Source organism: Psammomys obesus, unplaced genomic scaffold, assembly GCF_907164565.1.
Source record: "Psammomys obesus unplaced genomic scaffold, mPsaObe1.curated_primary_1811, whole genome shotgun sequence".
NCBI lineage: Eukaryota > Metazoa > Chordata > Mammalia > Rodentia > Muridae > Psammomys > Psammomys obesus.
In genome coordinates this window covers 3,474,428-3,492,400 of record NW_026596166.1, presented here as the reverse complement: position 1 = coordinate 3,492,400, position 17,973 = coordinate 3,474,428, and the positions used below count along the sequence as shown (strand labels likewise).

The window sequence follows — 17,973 nt, the reverse complement described above, 5'->3', positions numbered from 1 at the left end:
CACCTCCCAGTACCCAAGCCAGCCAGCAGCACAGCCTCTTCTCCATGACCTCAGCTTTGCTGCCTCATCTGACAATTTTGATGCTCTTGGCTGCTTTTTGTGAAGACCCCTGTGATTATATTGGATAAAGTCCTCTCCCACACCCCGGAGTGCTAGGCATTAAACCAGGGGCTCTGCTCCTGCCAGGCAACTATTCTACCTACCTTGAGCTGTATTTAAACCTGGCAAGGTCCTTTTGCTATGGAAAATAACACTCCCCAGGTTCTGGAATGTGGCCACGATGGGGCAGGGGGCCATTATCCTGTCTACCTTCCCAGCTTCGGTGTGCTGAGCAAGGGAAAGCACGGTAGCTCAGCCCGGCTCCCACAAGCCTAGGATCTGTCAAACTGACAGTAATGAGAGCTAACACTTAATGAGTGCCTGTCACAAGAATCACACACCATATAAAAGCTTTAGATACATTTTTTTTTTCTCATTGGATTCCTCCCCAAGATCTGAGGTAGTCGAGGAAACAGAGGCAGGAGAGGTTAAATAGCTCACTCAAGATAATCAAACCAGAAAGCCCTAGGAGCGGGGAGGGTCACTGGAACGCACACTGCTCCCCAGGAAAAAGAAGGCTGCCTGGGAACGTAGGCGGCAGACAGATCAAGAACTGTTCCCGAAGGCGGCCCACAGCAGCACCTCAAATATCTCATGTAAACGGTAGAGCATCAAGCCTGTCAAATACCTCTCTGGCCAGTGTCAGCAGAGCACCATCACCCCGGGAGCCTGTTAATCAGAAACTTACGCTCAAAAAATAGAAGGCTGCCAAAGTAAGCATGCTTTCTCAACCAGCTACAGCGCAGCTGCCAAGCTTGCTAGTGATGACGCTCCGCACGCTTCCTGTATGGTTTGCAGAAGAATCTGCCGAGAAAGTGTCCTGGGTGGGGTGTGTGTGTTGTGTGTGTGTGTGTGTGTGTGTGTGTGTGTGATATACACATGTGCGGGAGGTGTATCGCTGTGTGCACATGTGTATATGGCTGTGTTTGCCATCAAATGGGCATGTAGAGAACAGAAGTAGGTGTCTTTGTTATTATAATATTTGTGAGAAATTACATGCCACGAAACATGTCTGGTACAAGGGGAGAGGAGTCAGAGCCTGAGTGAGCCGTGAGGGCAGAGAGAGAGAAAGAGACAGAGAGAAAGAACAAGAGTCAGAGACAAAGAAAAGAGACAGAGGGTCAGAGCGAGGCTGAGGGTAAGAGGGCTCACAGTGGTGGGCGGGGCCTTTTTGCTGGCTTCACACCTGGCGGTGGCCACTAGTTAGACATTGCCAGGCCCCTGAAGGCCCCTGAAGGCAGGCCAGCTGAGCCCGCTGTTACACCAACAGTCTTCATTTGTCATTCTCTACCTTACTTATTGAGTACTTGCTGACTGGCTCTGTGCTGAGATTACACAAAGGCTTTTACATGGATGCTAGGGGAATGAAAAAATAAATAAAGAAGAAAAGGAAAGCAGGACTGCTCCCCGGTATGGTGGAGGGGATGGTTTATTGTAGATAAAAGGAAGAGCGCAGTTAGAGGCAGGACACCTCGGAGAGTCCGAAGTGGACATGACCAGGGTGAGCTGGACCATCTGAGGAAATAGAGGAGGGGAAGGGAGAGGAGAGGGGGGACAAGATGCAGCAGCCAGGATGCCCAAAGCTGAAAAGAACAAGCAACCAAAATGGTTAGATTATAGAGGGAAGAACAGCCCCCTGGGCTGGGGAGCTTTGGGTAGGAGGTGAAGTATTCCAGGCAGGAGGGCCATGTAACAGGTAGGGGCTGAAGGATGCAGGAAGAACCTGGCAGCCATTGCCTGCTTTGTTAATTAAATTGGCACCTCAAGCCATTTGTCCTAGGTTTGAAACCTAGCATTCCAGCCTTTTGTTGATAATACATAGATAAGGTGTAATCTTCTCTATGACTACTTCCTGCCAACACTGGAGCATCATGGTTGGGAGGGGGGGGTGCAGAAAAACTGGAATGCTGGCCAAATCCATATAGAAGGGCTGTTTTACTTGCTGTCCAGGCTCTGTGGAACCATCTGGGGTTAAGGGTCACTTTGGAGCAGTTTTTGAGGCTGGACCACCTGGGGCTAGCTGCTTTGAAGCTGTCCAGGGAACACCAGGGGCTGGTGTTGGAGCAGTGTGTAGTTGATTTGAAATCTATCGGGACAGATAGACTAGGGAGGGAAGGTAGAGATAAAGAGTTTAGAGGAAGATTTTTAACCATGGTGTACATTTGAAACTTTTAGGCCCACCATTCTAGAAGTTGGAAGAGAGGAGTCCCAAGACCAGGGAAAGGGAGAGATCCTACCCCCAGGACTAGGCCATTGGGAAACCTAGGCTGTAGGTTGAGAGGAGTACCTATCTGGAGTCTGTTTGACCTGTGAGAGGTGAATCCGAGTCTATTCCCTGAAGCTTATAAAAAGGTTTTTTTTTTCTCTTAGTTTATAAAAAGAAGCAAAAACCTCAGGTATGTTTTGCATCACCACCGTTTGCAATCTCAATTGAAATCCACATTGAAGAAAGAACAGTAGACTCATGCTTTTATGTCACAGTAAAAGCTTGGGGAGCCCAAAATGAGTTTGGGTTAAAAGCATTACCAACCTTTCCTCTACCCAGAAGACTGGGTGTATAGAGTTTGGGCAGATGTTTTCAGCATAAACCTAACACTAGGGAACTCAGGTGCCTAACAATTGATTTACCCACCGAGACGTCTCCCCAGCCCCCTGGAGGGCCTTTTCTAACCACAGTCTCCAGCCAGCTCTCCCATCACTTGGCCTGTGATCAGTGGTGGGTGACAGGCGGCTTTGGCTGAGACCTGGTTTTCTTTCTGGATAAGGACTAGCAGATCTTCATAGAAACTCTGCTCTTACCATCTGTCTGACTGGCCTGTGACAGAACGGAAAGGTCTCACAGTGCTTGCCCTCATGAATAGGAGTCTGCAGGGAATCCAGGAAATAAAAGTAAATTACCCATCTGGATGCAAGGCAATGGGACAAATCTTGTCTGTGATTTAGATTAAAGAATGTCCTTAATCCCTAGCTCTGGAGCTGACATCTCTACTGAACAGTGATTGGCTTTGGATAGGAATCTTCAGGCTCCCTGGACTGACATTCAGGGATGTTTAGGCCTGGTAAACATTTGTCTTTGTTACGTGGCATTTGATTCCGTACACGTCTTATTTAAGACATAAATGTCAATCTCTCTCTTTCTGTGTGTGTGTGTGTGTGTGTATGTGTGTGTGTGTGTGTGTGTGATATACACATCATTATTGTACACACTGCCCTAACAACCATGGTGTCACAGATAAAGACTGAAATCTTCAGTGGTCTAATCTTCTAATTTAGTTTAGGTCAAGTCCAAGGAAAAGCATCCCAGCACCAGCAACAGATGTGCCACTAGAAGCAATTCTTGTTCTGACATGTTTCTGTTTTAAAACAGGTAGGGAACGCAAAGACAGGAATACAATGACTAGACTTTTTGTTTGTTTCTTCAAAGATGAAGCAACAGAGTGAATTGCCCCAAACCATCTGTTTGGAAAGATGAAGAGAGCAATGGCAACTGAGGAAGGTATTAGAAATTCACAGCAAAGATCCACTCCAAGGAAGAAAAGAAAGATTCAAAAGAAAAAGGGAACTTAAGCTGTACGCCTTCTAGGTGAGGGTTGAGGGGATGGAGGATGTCAGTCAGTGAGAAGAGAGCAAGCATGGGGTGACAGTGTAGCTCCAAGTTCAAAGAGCATCACTGGGAGAGGCAGATATTTCCATAACTGTATTCGTCAACAGTGTGTGACTTAGCGGGGGAACTGAGGCAGTTTTCTGCCTATGAGTTTATAGAAACATGGGCAGTTGTTTCTGGCCTTTTGTGGGGGCATCTCTTGGTCTCAGAAAGGGGGCGTGGTGAGAAATAGCAAGAGATTTAGAACTGTGACTTTATCTTGCTGCTGAGAAGTCACCATGAAAGTGCCTTGGTGGATGGGGTCCCACGTGGTTCAGGAGTATGTTATTCAGGAGTATGTTATGAGTGGTGTATATTGTATTTCCACAGTGGGTGCATTCTCTAGCAAAGATTGTCAAATGGTTTTATTGCCTAAATGGTTAATGCTCAGTGAAAGCCAGGAACTGACAGGCTTGTAGAGTTATAAATACCTGTCATAGAGCACATGCCATCAAACTGTTTTCCAGAAACTGTGGCATGGAAGCTAGTTGTGATCCCTTTTGGGCCCAGAGAATTGCCAACTACTCAAAGTCACACAGCAAAATGTCAGAGCTGGGCAGGGCATGGATGGTTCGGCTTTGTGATTCTGATATATTTCTTGTGTTCTGTGTTCCCATTCCTTGTTCTGGACCTTTATCCAACCAGAATCTCTTACCATTGCTATTTCTGGGGCAGAAGAAAAGCTGCACTTTGTGCAGACAATGGATGGAATGGAGGCCCTGGATGTCTCTGAGATTCTCTCATGAGAACACTTCTTTGGGCTTGGTATCACTCTGGCCTTTTATGGTCCTGTTCTCCCTCATTCTTCACACATCTGGGCTGAGGCACGGTAGTGTCATTGGTGGTGTGTGGAGACTGCTACTCATTGGATAACATTGTGGAGTTCCTTCATGCCAGGCACTGGGAATCCAATGGTACCCTGCCTCTGACCTGAGTTAAGCCCATCATTTGAAATTAAGAAGTCTATAGCCAGATGATTAATGTTATTTGATAGTGATTTGATACTAAGCAAATGCTATCAGAAGAAAACATAATTCCCCTTGGGAGGAGAACTTGGAAGGAAAGGAAGGCTATGTCAAGCAGCATGTATCAAAGACACCCAGATGAGTGGGGGAAGGGAGAAGGCAGGGGGCAGTATTCTCCTTTCTGCCTGCCAGTCAGCTGTCCCAGCCTCTTCTGCTGGCCCTAACCCTTACAGAGCAGCCCCTGCTTCCTCTGGCCTCTCACTTTTGGGTGAGATTGACCAGTGGGAGATCTGTGAGTAAAGACTGTGTTCTAGCAGTGTGTACTCCTGTCCTGGAGGCCACAGCTGCTGTCAAGAGACCTTCCTCAGTCACAGCTTCCTCCCCCTCTTGCCTCTGATGACCAAAGGGTGGCAGCAGCTTGCAGCCAGGGTGCTTCACAGTCCTTGTCGCCTTCCCTCACTCCTCCCCTCCTTCATTCAGCTTCCTTCATTCACCTTCTTGGAATCTTCTGGCTACTTCTGGCTTGGATCCTGACCAATAACCTTGCACAGCCTCTACCCAAAGTAAGGTGGCCCAAGGTATTGGACATTATGGTGGCCTTTCAGGGGTCAGACTCTGCTGGATCTGGTGGGCCATGTTAAGGACACAGACCTTGATATTCTCTCCTTCCCTCCCTCCTTCCTTCTATCCCTCTTCCTCCTCTCTCTCTCTCTCTCTCTCTCTCATTCATATATATGTAAACTTATATATGTATGTAAATGTATGTGAGTATATATGCAAGTGTCTACCTTATTTTTTGAGACAGGGTTCTCTCATTGAACCAGGAGCTTGCTAATTACACTACATGGGTTCTAGTCCAGGGGGCCCTCCTGCCTCTGTCTCTTCAGAGCTGGGGTGATAGGTGCTTTTTTGTTGTTGTTGTTTAAACAAGTGTTGGGTATCACATAGAAATATTTATAAACAAAATACACATTCAGTGCTGCTTGGTGGATTAGAGACAGAGAGGGTCCGAAAGAAAGATTAAGATAAGTTCTTATTGTTGTCACTTGCTGGATGACAATGCCACTCCTGAGCTGGGAGTACCAGGCCAGGGCTACTTTAGGGACAAGGTTGAGAAGTCAGTCACAGGGGGAGAAACTCTGTGGTTCTTTAAAGAGTGATATGCTACCAACAACTCACCGGGGACTGGAGAGATGGCTCAGAGGTTAAGAGCACTGACTGTTCTTCCAGAGGTCCTGAGTTCAATTCCCAGCACCCACATGGTGGCTCACAACCATCTGTAATGAGATCTGGTTCCTTCTTCTGGCCTGCAGGCAGAACACTATATACATAATAAATAAATAAATCTTTAAAAAAAAAAAAAAAAACTCACCGGGAAGGCGGCTGGAGTCTTTGTAATGGATAAAGCACCTTGGAGATCACTCGTTATGGAATTGTTTCCACGAGACAAAGAGCCAGGCTAGAGTGGGTTGAGGCTCAGGTCTGAGGTGAGGAATGCAGCCACAGGGGGATGCTGAGAAGAGGGTGCCAAAGGGAGGAGACAGAAGGATGTTACGTGGAGGAAGAAAGTGGAGTTAGCTAGAGCAGTTTGCTTTGTTTTGTGTTTCGTAAGGGAGCACTCCCTGGGAAAAATCAGTGGGGAGGTAGAAGCTGTGTGGACAGAAGGATCGTTGGCAGTAAAGAGTTCTGAGGAGGGTGGACAGCTCATGGAAACAGGTGAAATTCCTTCACTTATTCCGCCTTGAATGTATGTACCACAACAGAGGGAAAGAAGAGAGGATGCAGAGACAGATGCGGGTGGGCTGGCGCTTTTGAACATGTGCTGCAGAAGCACTCTCCAGATGTTGGGTCTTTGGTATTTAGTAGGGGATAGCACCCAGGAGTTACCTGCTCAGACTGTGGGTATGTGAGTGTGTGTGTGAGCTTGCGTGAGCGTGTGTGTGCAGGCACAGCGTGTGTGCTGGCATGTGAGGGGCACACGCATGCTCACGAGAAACTTCGGTAATTCAGCACTGAACAGAAAAGTTCGCACTGATAGACCAGAAGGAGCCAGTTCTAATCTGGTGAGCAGAGGAGGCCGGGACTCCCCAAGTGTCCCCCTACTCACCACCTGTCCTGAGGAGCAGCATATGAGGAGAGAAAAACCTGAAGATGTGTTTCAAATGCTACCGTGACATTTATAGGACTACAGATGAAAATAGAAAGTCTGCAGGCATGGCTTGCCTGTGAGAAGAGAAAATTGCTCACTCAGGAATCTGCCCTTCTCTGTTCTGCAGAGACTTTCCAAGGCATGCGCACACAGGTGAGTGATGTAAACGCTTTAGGACCATAGACTGAAGGCACTGGACTTGGCTACAAGGCCAGCTTCATACATATGTGGCTGTGGGATATTTCTGCTGATATGTCACCTGTTTGGGGGGTGTTTCTATGAATCGTTATTAGGCTGCTGGACCGAACTCCCTCGTCTCCAGGCATCTGAAAGGAGATGCTAGCTCTGCTGTCTAGATGAAAACAGCCTCAGAGTGGCACATCTTCTCCCTGTGGGCTCCAGGCGAAACGTTATGATGTTCATTGTTTGCAGGTGGGTAGCTTCTAAGTGTTTCCTTCGTATCTGTGTATCTCAGATCATGGAAGAAAATGTTGGGGTGACTTACTCCTCTCTATTGTACAAACCCAGGAGCTATTCAAGAGCCAGGCCAAGGCTCTTTTTATACTCTCATTCCATTATGTGGGTGATTTGAATCTCTATTTATTAACGTCTATCCTATTTACTCCTTACGACAACCTTATGGGGGTGTGGGGTGTCTAGAAGGCCTTTTCAGATGTTGTGATTAAAATTAGACTCTGTGCATGCCTGAACCAGATGCTCCCGCCACACCCCTACTCTCTTCCGAGTTACCCTGGACAGTCACTGCCACACTTTGAATCTGAGGTGTCCCCTACAGACTTGTTGGTTTTCAGCCTCACTGTTTGGCTAGTGGTGTCATTTGGGGAGACGATAGAATTTTTAGGAGGTGGGCCCACTCCCCAGCTTTTAGAAGGAAGTAGTCACTGGGGGTGGCCCTTGGGAGTACACCCTCTTTGGGTTTTGTTGCTGCCTCCTTGCTATGTTTCCTGGCCCATCTTCTCTCTGAGGAGCTCTGCCACACACTGTTGCTTCCATGGAACCACACCCTCATGCCTTTCCTGCTGTGATAGTTGGTACCCTCTGAACCTGTGAGCCAAAAAAAAAATGGTTCTTCTTTTATGTTGACATCTGTTGGGAGTTTTGTCACAACAATGATAAAAGAAACTAACAGAGTCACCAACTCTGTTTATTTCTTTTTGGGATAGGGTCTCACTCCATAGTGTGGGCTGGGCTTGAACTCCCAGTCCTCTTGCCTCAACCTCCAGAATGCCAGGATTAGTTATATACCATGGTGTATCTACCACAAACTCTTATTAAAGGCCTATTGGGTAGGACAAGGCCAGTGCAACCATGATGATGCAACTCTAAACCAGCTCACTCAGAAGTGCACTATGACCTGGGATGCTGTCTGTGCTGTTCCATTCTAGCCACGCTTGTCTCCCTTGGGAAGTCAGCATTTACCATAGGGACCCATGAAAGGAACTGAAGACACAATGGCTGTGTTACCCGAGTTTAAGGTCAAGAGCTCCGGCTCCAGGAATCATAACAGATTGGTACGGCCACCTGTATGGTAACAGTTAAATGGCACAAGGTAGAGAAAGGGGATTTAAGTAATGTGGTGGTGTTGGAAAGAGAAGAAGATGATAGGGTTCAATGACCTCAAGTCCTTCTTCAGGCACTGACATGAGCTTTAGATTTAAATACAGGACGGATTGGAGTAGAGAACAAGAGGTATGAGTAATTGCCATGTTGGCCAAGGTTTCTATGGTGGATCATTATCTTAGTTTATTCTACAATGTGGATGATTGGCCTAGGACTCTACCCCTCAAGGCTGGCTGTTGCTTGAGGGTAGTATTGGTCTCAGTTACTTTTCTATTGTTGTGAAGAGACACCATGACCAAGGCAACTTACAAAAGAGAGCATTTGATTGGAGCGTTGCTTGCAATTTCAGAGGGTGAGTCCGTGACTATGATGGTGGGGAGAATGGCAGAAGACAGGCAGGCATGTTGCTGGAACAGTAGCTGAGAGGGAACTTTTTACTCACAGCAGGAGGGAGGGAGGGAGAGAGAGGCTGGACCAGCATGGGCTTTGAAAGTTCAAAGTCCGCCCCTAGTGACACACCTCCTCCAAACAGGCCACACCTCTTGATCTCTTTTCAAAATAGTTCTACCGACTAGGGACCAAGCATTCAAACATATGAGCCTATGGCAATCATATCTTGTTCAGACCGCCATAGTTTCTTTTGAGGATATTTATCAATCCTCGTCTTTACTCCTAGAATCTAAGACAAAAGTCCCTAGGGCAGAGGTTGTCAACCTGTGGGTCACGTCCCCTTTGATAAAAATTCTATCTCCAAAAATATTTACCTCGTGATTCATAACAGTAGTAAAGTTGCAGGTATGAAGTAGCAATGAAAATAATTTTATGGTTGGAGGTCACCACACCGTGAGGACCTGTATTAAGGGGTGGAAACATTAGCAAAGTTGAGAACCACTGCTCTAGAGGAAAACACTGGAGCAGAAGGGACAACATGGAGTTAGCGAGGACCGTGACTGGTGTCTTCCTTCAGCTGTTCTTGCTTATCTGAATTTCAGGATTTTATGTACATTGGACACAGATGTTTTTCCACCCACAAAGCCCTTAACAGGTTTTATTGCATTTGCTGACAAATTATTTTTTTCCAAGGGCAGAGTTCCAGACCCAGGCTTAAGTTTTTGGCTCACCCCCATGATCTCTTCTCCTCCATCTGCCCTGTCACTGCCACGCCTTGGGGGAGGACGTGGGCTCTGTGTGTCAAGACTCTGGCAGATTTAGAGCCTGCTTGGCTCAGGGCCAATGAGATTTGGACCCGTAAAGGCTTTACTTCCATTCCCTTTTGCAATTTCCCTTTTAACTTTCTGGCTTCAATTTAGTTAGATTGCCATTAGATTGTACAGGCTCCACTATATAACTAAAAGAGGTTTCTTCATGTTGGAGGCGAAGTCTCTTGTAACCCAGGCTGGCCTTGAACTCAGTGTATCAGAGAGAATTATCTAGAACTCCTGTTCCTCTTGCCTCTATCTCACAAGGTCAGGGATTACAGCCCGTGTCACTGTGCCAGGTTGAGTTGTCTGTAAACCATGGCTTCCTGGGACCACTTATACTTCCTAATGTGATTCCTTTGTCTCTCTGCTATCCTGAGGCTTTGGAGGGGCCATGGAGAAACAGGATTCTGAAAACAAGCCTTGCGTGGTTCCATCTATAGTAAGATTATCATATTTTATTTTATCTTAGTTTCTTTCCCAACACTCAGGGGTAGTTGTTAGAATATTTCTATTTTAATTGGTAAAGTAATGTACTCAAAAACTCTTGCTTCCGGCAGGGCAGAACTTATCTTCAGTGTCAAGATTTGAATGACATGGTTGGGGTCATTGTGTTTCTGGTGTTGCCTGAGGGTAGCAAGGATAGGGGAGCTGAAGGTTAGATGTACAAGAAGGAAAAGATTGACTCCTGTAATGAGTACTTTCTGGAGGAGAGGTATAAAACCCACTGGTCTTGGGGTGTTCACACTCCTCATCTATCAAAGGGGAGAAATGATAACAATGACGATTACAACCAAACTCCCTTGAGAATTTATTTCTCCTGTTGTACTCCTTATTTCTGGGATTTCTATGAGTCTATGGTGCCTGGGAGATACCACCGAAATGGAATTCCTTGTAGTTCATGCATTTATTCAGTGAATATATGTTGAGTGCCTACTCAGTTGTTTTATTGATTGCCACCCCCCTTAGGCACAGTGCCTAGGGCTTAAGAGCTTGTCAAGCGCCTACAACAATATTTGAGATCTACAATTAAATTATTAACTCCAAGACAGAAAGCAACATTTCATAAATGTCTAATTGAGTGTCTACTAAGCTAACATCATGCCGACCAGCCAACTGTTAACAATTTAACACTTTTGTAATTACATATAAGTAATACATATAAACGAGCTTTACACCTCAAGAAGAAAGTAATGAATTTAACACATGAATGGCTAACGTTTCAAAAAAAAAAAAAAAAAAAACAAAGCCGTGACTGTCATCTAAGTATATAATGTGAACATGCATCAAATATTTTATAAATCAACCAGAAAAATCATAAGATATTACAACTAATCTGGAAGTATGTAGGTCATGAAATGAACTTGCAAATAAATGCAAAACTCTTTCCAAAATGGGGGTAGAAATCAGCTATTTACCAGACAGAACAGAATTAGTTTGCATGCTTAGAGACAAGAGTCAATTTGCATTGCTATCATTTCTTTTTCTTTCTTTCTTTCCTTCTTTCTTTCTTTCTTTCTTTCTTTCTTTCTTTCTTTCTTTCTTTCTTTCTTTCTTCCTTCCTTCCTTCCTTCCTTCCTTCCTTCCTTCCTTTTTTAAACAGGGAATTATAGAGTCTACACACAGGCTCAGGTAAGCCATAGTATGTGTGGGATTCGTGCAGACAACAGCCTATTTTCAAGTAAAAATACATAGTGATCATTCAGGCACATTTTAAGGTCATTCACATTTCTTCTCAAAGAGAAATAATGCTTGCTTGATCACCAAAATAAGTGATTCCGACTAGGTGTGGCCTGAATACTTACAGAGACGAGACAAGGACAGTCATCAACACATTGTCTTCCTTTAGCCTGCAGAACTTAGCAAATCGTGAGCCATATATATTGAACAACCAACCACACTGCTTTGATTTTTATCTAGGAGTTCTTACAAGGAATCTCAGATGGCTTCTAGCTCCTCTCCTATTTACTATCTGAAGACAACTTGGTGATTTGAATGAGAATGGTCCCTCATATATTTGAGTGTTTCATCCACAGTTGGTAGGACTGTGTGTGAAGGATTAGGAGGTGTGGCCTTTTTGGAGGAAATGCGTCACTGGGTGTGGGCTTGGGGGTTTCAAAAGCCCATGCCATTCATAGTTAGTTCTCTCCGCTTCCTGGCAGTTATCTCTAGATGGGAGCTTTTCATATGTTAAAGCTGGTTTACTGCTCCAGCTCCATGCCTGCCTGCTGCCATATTCCCCACCAAAAAACTCTGTAAGCCTCTTGATAAACTTTTTTTTGTTTTGTTTTTTTCTGTAAGTTGCCTTGCTTGCACTGTCTTATCACAGGAATAGAAAAGTAACTAAGAGACCAGGGATGGCAAGAAACTCTTTCCATCAAACTCCACCTGCAGGACCTATGAATTTAGGTGAACTCCTCTGCACTTAAAGGCCCTAAAATTCTCTACTTTGAAATGACTCATGAGCACACCCAATGTCTATTTCTCAAAGCAAAGCCTTACCTAATTCTGACATAGGAACTATTAGATAAGACCTTGATTGTCCAATCAATTTGTCTAATATTTTAGTGAAAAGAGGAACTGATTCTTACCAAAACTGTAGAAATAACCATATTGCAATGGAAGGTATGGAAATCCTTTCAAAAATTCCTGATATTTGAGTATTCATCAAGCATAGACATTTTAAATGTTTCATTTGAATTAAAAAACAGAGTTTACTAAATTGCTGTTGGTTCTTTACATAGGTCCAGAAAACAAAACACTGAAACTAACAACATTCTGGAAAAGCATGGCAAACTTTCCTCACTGGTTTACACAGGGGCAGTAGTTTGCGGCCTGAGTTGTGTATCCCTGATCCCAAACCAGGAAGTGTTTCAGATTTTACATTATTTTTGTTAAATTTTAAGAGATTTGCTGTGGGTAATAAGACTGCACAAGAATGAGACACAAGTCTAAACAGGAAATCGCTTCTGTTTCATGGGTGCTTTATGTACATGTTGCGAAGATGCATTATGTAATATGTTTAGTGTTCCATTGTTTCTGCTGTGGCTTGAGAGACTAGGCCAGATGTGGAATATTCTACCTGTGACATTATTTCAGTACTTCAAGAGTTTTGGATTTTGAAGGAGCTTAGAATCAGGGTTTGAAGAGTCTGCTGGTATCTGACTCCCTCTTTCTCTAAAACAGTAACTGCTTCTTTAAGGCCTAAATTCTGGGTGGCACCTACTTAGCATTGCCCCAGGAACACAAAAGCAGTCATAGATATCAAGCTGTAGTTACTTTGTTGCTGGAGATTTTGAGTTGTGGAAAGTCTGATAACATGTAAAACAATGTTAATAAAGTCATTCCCCAAGTTTAGTCATGAGCTATAAGTTCAGGTCAGTGATAGAATGTCAGCATACTCAAGCCCCGAGTTCAATACTCCCTTTCTTTCTCCTTCCCCCTCTATCTTCCCTAATTATCTCCCTGATCCCGAATCCTCCCCTTCCCTCTCTTCCTACCTGTCACACAACCCCAAAGATGTCAACAAATGGTACATTTGAATTCTAAAAACATCTAAATGTATTTCATAAGGTAAAAACATTTTGAGGCATAACATAAAAATCTTGAGTTCTAGTACGTACACAAGAACATTGGGTTAACAGTAAATCCGTATCTTACTTCACATTTAAAAAAAAATTCCATGGGTAAGTCTAATGACTTAAGGTATTGAGACATTGGGTAAGATGTTGAGAACCAGTGTCATTGAAGTGTCTAGCTTTAAATAAGGGGAGTAAGGTCTGCTTTAAGTAAGCATTTCAAATAATGCTTGAGTTGGTAACTGATAACCTCACACTGATGTTGCTAATAGCTTTAGGCAAAGTATTTCCAAGACAACAATGAGTACAGGAGCACTTGAAAGAAACCATGGCTTGGTGGCTTGTGAGTTCTGATCAGTGCTGTCCCCAAGGTGAGAACAAATCCTATAAGGTAGGAGCACAGACAGTCCCTAGGGATTTCTCACAAAGCATACAATTTCTGAAGTGTTTATCTCACTTATACAAATTTCACTCAGGGCAGGCTGCCTCTCCAACAGCGCTTCCCACATTAGTCCCAGATCAAACAGACAGAATTATTTCTAATACTCCTGTTTTCATAGCATAAAAGAAAAAACTTCTTTGTGATTTCCCCAGATGCTTTTTGGAAAATGAAACATCTCAAAAAAGGTTGGACTTTTCTAATCTTTTCTTTTCTTTTTTCTTCCTTCCTTCCTCCCTCCCTCCCTCCTTCCTTCCTTCCTTCCTTCCTTCCTTCCTTCCTTCCTTCCTTCCTTCCTTCCTTCCTTCCTTTCTTTCTTCCCTCCTTCCTTCCTTTCCTCCTTCCTTCCTTCTTTTCTTCCTTCCTCCCTTTCCTCTTTTTCTTTGTATTTAGAATCCTATTTGGAAAAGGTAAGATTAAAAACAAATCAGTCCACCTACCCAGCTAAAAGTCTCAAAACTCCACCCTTAAACCACCCACCCCTAGGGCTCAGGAGCCATGTCGTATCAGAAGAAGGATGAAAAGATTGTAAGAGCCAGAGGCTAGGGAGGACCAGAGAAGAAAAGTGTCTTCGGGAAACATTTAAGATTGGTTCTTGCATGCTTGAGAAGCAGTATTTGATCACTTATTTATTCAGAGTAACAACAGAACATGAACACACACAGGTGGAAATGCAACTGCAAAACCTATAACCTTATTACTTTTGTACAAAAGGAAATTTTGTTCTTTTTCTTCTTAAGTAATCAAAGACACAATGAAGCCCACACAAACACCAATTCAAAGACAGAATGTTTTCTCTCTAGCCAGAAAGAATTCATTAATTCTACAAAGAAAGTATTCTATACAGAAAGTAACTAATAGACATTAACCCTATAAGGACATCCATCAGAAAAGCAATGATAAACACCCACCAACAGAGAATGGCTTTGGCTAAAATTTTTAACACATTTCATAACTTCTTTTAAGACTGCTGTATTAGCTACAATGTTCACATCCCAAGTTTTTTTTTTCATTATGCATTATCATACTGTAGAACAAACTTGACTAGATCCCAAGAGATCCACAAGATAAAAGTAGATTCTTATAATTCCAAGATATTATTTAAATGAACATATAATTTGTTTATCACTGCACTTCTCAAATTAAACAATAAATTGATATTTTAAAAACTTCTTGGTAGCTTAGCTGTAATTCTAGTACTAAGGAGTTTGAGGTAGGATGAACACCATGAGTTCGAGATTAGCCTGATCTACATAGTGAGTTACAGGGTATAGAATGAGACCCTGTCTCAACCAAACCAAATCAAAGCACCAACAGTAACAACAATAACAACTCCTGTGTTTAAAGTCAATGATATTGACAGCTGTCTTATAATTTCTAATGATATTGACAGCTGTCTCTCCTTAAACTTCCTCTGGGGGCTTCAACAAGTCCCAAAGGTAGGAAATCATATTAAGACCAAAACATTTGACAACTACTGCTTTCAGATAAAACTACTATTTTCCCTTGAAAATTCAAGACTCCTGTGCACTTAGATTTCTTTAGCATCATTGCTCTGAAGCATAGCTGTCACTGTACATATTAATTATAACTTTTAACCAAAATAACTAACCTGTCAGTCATACAGAAAAGTGGATGGGGCGGGGGGGGGGTGGAGAGTGGGCAAATTGAGAACTTTCTGCTATCTACTAGATTTATAGCATATTAGAAAAAGCCCACAAATCCCATCCCTACAGTTATGCACCTCTCCTTTCCGTGTTCTAAAACGGCAAGAGTGAACACATCCATTACCTTCACCAGTAGATACAGAACCGCTCAAGCGTGTAATTAATTATTTATGGCATTCTGTCTTAGAATTTATCTAGGCCGTCAATGACTGTCTTTTAACTTAAGAGAAGTTCACACTTTTAAGCTACTTAAAGGCCAGACCCTGAGTCTTATCTCCTGCATGCTAGGCATGAACTCTACCATTGGGCCACAGCCTCAGCTCCTATTTAAGGGTCTTGGAAAATATCTTCAAGTTGGCATGCTATAAAAATGTAATTGCTCCTGTGTTAAGGGTGTATCTCAGAGGTGGAATTCTTGTCTAGCATGAACAAAGCTCAGGGTTCCATCCTCAACACTGAAAAAATTGAAATAAAGTTATGAAAATCATGATTAAGTTTCACTGAACATGCATTTACATCATGCAAGATTAATGCCATTTTATTTGATCAGCAACCTGATAATTATAGAAAAAAAAAACAAGTAGAATAAATGTATGCTTTGATTATATTTAGCACAGACAAATCAAAGAAGACATAATTGTTTTAATAAGCTGAATATTAAACTAGATTTATTTGGTAAAATTTTACCTTGATTATGTGAATCTGGATTTTTAGATGTGTTTCTGAGTTCATTTCCATAGGAAGGTTCTTTTTTTTTGTTTTGTTTCATTTTTTTTGTCGTGCATTTAAAGTATTAGAAACCCTTCATTTTATAAAAATGTAAGAATGCTTGGCTGATGTAAGCTCTTGTCACTCAAGCTGATCACCGCAGAGACTCTTGGACATAAGCCCTAATTTATTTCACTCTTGGAGGGTAGGAAAGCGCCTCACTCTCACAGAAGTAGGGGCCAGGCACAAACCACCCAGGAGAGCTTAGAGCTTCAACGTTGCAAGTTTAGCGTCAGGTACCAAAACATAAAATCCTTTGGTCCAGACACCAAAGAACGGATGTTCCTCCCAGTGGGCACAAAACTCTTTGAGCTCAAAATAGACAAATTGGCAAATAAGAGGAGCCAGCCAGATTCTCCCTGTGCAGTTTCCTTACTTAACAGAAAACAGATTCCTGTGATTTCAGATCATCAGACTGTAATCCTCACTCCCAATCCTTGCCACTGCCATAGCACACTGGATGCTCAGTCAATAAGCAAGAAGCAAACAACTGAAGAAAACAGAACACAAAACTGGGGGTAGGAGGGAAGTGACTAGAGAAACAGTAAACCTTGAAGCTACCTAAAGTTCATCTCTCTTAAAAACTTATTTCTATATTTCACATCTCATACTCTGCTTCTTTTTGTTTGTTTGTTTTTGTTTTGTTTTGGGTGAGGAATTTACAGCTTGGGGCTCAGCTGTCTGGGAAGGTCTGTCAGGTGACTTCACTAGGCACAACGGTGGAAGACTCCTTAAGCCCTTCAAGAATATTTTTCTAAAGAATGAAACATGATTGTCACACAGATACATGACTCCTGAATACACACCCATAATTTTATTTAACTTAATAAGAGAGCTGGTAGGATGTTGCAGGTGCTAAAAAGAGGATTGAAAGGCAGAGATGGGCATGTATAGCGGAAGAAAAGGGATATATCTTGTACTCATTCTAGTGTCATTGACTAGGTCTCTGACAAAATATAGATTAACAAGAAAAGAAACAAATAATTTTATTTTGTTGGGGGATATGTGCTGGTTCTTTTTGGATAAAGGAGCCATTACAAATCTGAGTGTCTTTGTCTTTTTGTTTTGTTTTGTTTTGTTTCAAGACAGGGTTTCTCTGTGTAGCCCTGGCTATCCTGGAACTCACTCTAAAGACCAGACTGGCCTCAAACACAGAGATCCACTTGCCTCTGCCTTCCGAGTGCTGGGATTAAAGGTGTGCACCACCACCACCATCTAGCTCAAACCTGGGTGTCTTACTGAAAAGTTGGATAAAGACTCGTGTTTGTGAAAGACACGACACAGAGAGAGGAGACCAGTGAAGGCTTGGTGGGGGGTCTGTCCAGGTTTCCATCTATGTTCTTCATCTTCAAAAATAAAGATGCTCCAATCATCTCGGGACTCTCACACACAAGCTTTATGCCCCATGTCAGGGCAAAGGGTCCAGGGAAGGTCAGAGACACCTGTACATGCTTTTCTTCAGTCCTAAGTGTTGGGATCAGTAAGCAGGCACTTCTACGGCCAGCTCCAAGGGACCTAACCGGTGATCAGGCATTTGTGAAGACACCCAGGCCACCTGGAACTACCTGCGCATGTCCCTGGGTCACCCTATAAGAGAACTGGAGCCCTCCTCTTCCTCTCTCTCTTCCTCTCTCTCTTCCTTTCTCTGTTCCTTACTCCCTTACTCTTTCTCTGCTCCCTTCTCCCCCCTTCCCCTAATAAACCTCCCACGTGGAACGGATCTCATGTTGTGATTTGTGAACCGGCGTGTCTGACGTGCCATGGTGCATTGTTTTGGAGTGACATGTTCTGAACCCTGTCACTTATATGAGTTTACAAATACACGTAAATTCTTCTAATTCTTCTTCTTCTTCTTCTTCTTCTTCTTCTTCTTCTTCTTCTTCTT

General features: G+C 43.3%; 1 long non-coding RNA gene across 1 annotated transcript in view; it reads left to right on the top strand.

Moving 5' to 3' along the window:
• Positions 1 to 7,106: 7,106 nt before the first annotated feature.
• Positions 7,107 to 17,973, top strand: part of LOC129667613 (uncharacterized) — a 28,382-nt gene continuing 17,515 nt past the window's right edge. Inside the window, exon 1 of the long non-coding RNA XR_008718787.1 lies at positions 7,107 to 7,288. This is a non-coding gene — a long non-coding RNA (uncharacterized LOC129667613). The remainder of the gene's footprint in view (positions 7,289 to 17,973) is intronic.